Source organism: Halichoerus grypus, chromosome 4 (genome assembly GCF_964656455.1).
Source record: "Halichoerus grypus chromosome 4, mHalGry1.hap1.1, whole genome shotgun sequence".
Classification (NCBI taxonomy): Eukaryota; Metazoa; Chordata; class Mammalia; order Carnivora; family Phocidae; genus Halichoerus; species Halichoerus grypus.
In genome coordinates, this window is record NC_135715.1 from 160,049,988 (window position 1) to 160,052,055 (window position 2,068).

Here is a 2,068-nt window from a genome sequence, read left to right on the forward strand (position 1 = left end):
ATGGCCTACAAATCTGCTTAATTTTAAATTTCTAAAAAACCCCAAAACTCTTGAACAAACAGTGCAGGAACTGGACATCCACACATAAAAAGATTAATCCTTCACAAAAATTAACTCAAAATGGATTAGACTTAAATGTGAAACACAAAACTTTAGAACTCCTACAAAGAAAACCTAGATGATCTTGGGTATGGTGAATTTTTAGAGACACTAAGGGCATAACCCATGAAGAATTGACAATCTAGATTCTAAAAATCAACTTCTGTGAAAGACAAGCCAGACTGGAAGAAAATATTTGTGAGACACGTCCACTAAAGAACTCTTATCCCAAATATAAAAATAACTTACTATATCCTTACTATTTGATCTAGCAATCACTCCTTGTTATCTACCCAAAAGCAGTGGAAACTTATGTCCACACACAAACCTGTCCATGGGTGCTTTGCGCAGTGGCAGTATCGTAGCCAATGAGGTTTATCCGAGGCGCGATTATTGCTAATTGAAAACAAACCTGTCCATGGGTATTTTTAGCAGCTTTATTCATAATCGTTTAGAAGCATGTAAGATGTCCTTTAGTAGGTGAATGGATAAGCTGTGGTACATCCAGACTATGGAATACTAATTCAGAACTAAAAAAGAAATGAATGATAAAGCCATGAAAAGATGGAGGAAACTTAAATGTACATTATTTAAGTGAAAAATCTGAAAGGCTAAATACTACAGTATTCCAATTATAGGACATTCTGGAAGAGACAAAACTACAGACAGTTAAAAGATCAGTGGTTGCCAGAGTATGGGAGGGGAGGGCAGGATAAAAGGCAGAGCACAGATTTTTAGAGCAGTGAAAATGCTCAGTATTCTGTAATGATGGATTCATGTCATCTTCCATTTGTACAAACCCACAGAATGTAATGCACTAAAAGTCAGCTAGGAAGTAATCTATGGACTTTAGGTGATTATGTCAACATAGATCCAATTATAACACGTACCCATTGGTGAGGGATGTTGATAACAGAAAAGGCTATACACGTGTGGGGGCAGGAGGTACATATGGAATCTCTGTACCTTCCTCTCAATTTTCCTGTGAACCTACAACTCTAAAGTCTTAAAGAACTTAATTTAAAAAAACAAAAACAAAAACCTGACTGTAGTCTTAAATGATCAAGCATAAATAAAACCATAGACAAATGCCTAACTTTGACCAGTCACTTAAAATTTGACACTTGGCCACTTGGCTACAAAGTATTCTGGAAGGATTTTTTTTTTTTTTTAAGGATTTTATTTAAGTAACCTCTACACCCAATGTGGGGCTCAAATTCACAGCCCTAAGATTAAGGGTTGCATGCTCCACTGACTGATCCAGCCAGGTGCCCCTCTGGAAGCTCTTTTCTAAGACTTGTTTTTTGAGAGAGAGAGAACAAGCAGGGGGGAGAGGGGAGCAGGGTCCCGGCTGAGCTGGGAGCGTGATGTGGGGCTCGATCCCAGGACCCTGGGATCATGACCCAAGCTGACAGCAGACACTTTACTGAGCCACCCAGGTGCCCCATGGAAGCTTTTCTGTTATTTCTTACCAGTCCTGAATGAGAATAGGACCTGAAGCCATTTGCAGTATCCCACTCGGGGGGTATTTGAATGGGAATAAAGGGAGAAAAAAATTGGGGGCCAATCTCTAGTTCTTTGTATTCTGTAAAATTTGGATTCATTACATTTGTTTTCAAGAAGGCAGGCAGAAGCCCCGATGCTGGCAATCCCTAAAATGGAAACAAAGCTAAATATTTCCAAAGACTTAAAGGAAACCTCCAAAAATGGAAATATATACAGGAAGAACAACAGTGCTAAAAACAAACTGTACAGGGGCGCCTGGGTGGCTCAGATGGTTAAGCGTCTGCCTTCGACTCAGGTCATGATCCCAGGGTCCTGGGATCAAGCCCCACGTCGGGCTCCCTGCTCAGTGGGGAGTCTGCTTCTCCCTCTCCCTCTATCCCCCTGCTCATGCTGTTTCTCAAATAAGTATTAAAAAAACACACAACACTCTACCTTTAAAAAAAACTGTACAGATTCCTATAAA

At 40.0% G+C, this 2,068-nt stretch overlaps 1 pseudogene; it reads left to right on the forward strand.

Moving 5' to 3' along the window:
* The first annotated feature begins 438 nt into the window (after positions 1-438).
* LOC118539775 (U4 spliceosomal RNA) lies at positions 439-547 on the forward strand (annotated as a pseudogene).
* The last annotated feature ends 1,521 nt before the right edge of the window (positions 548-2,068 follow it).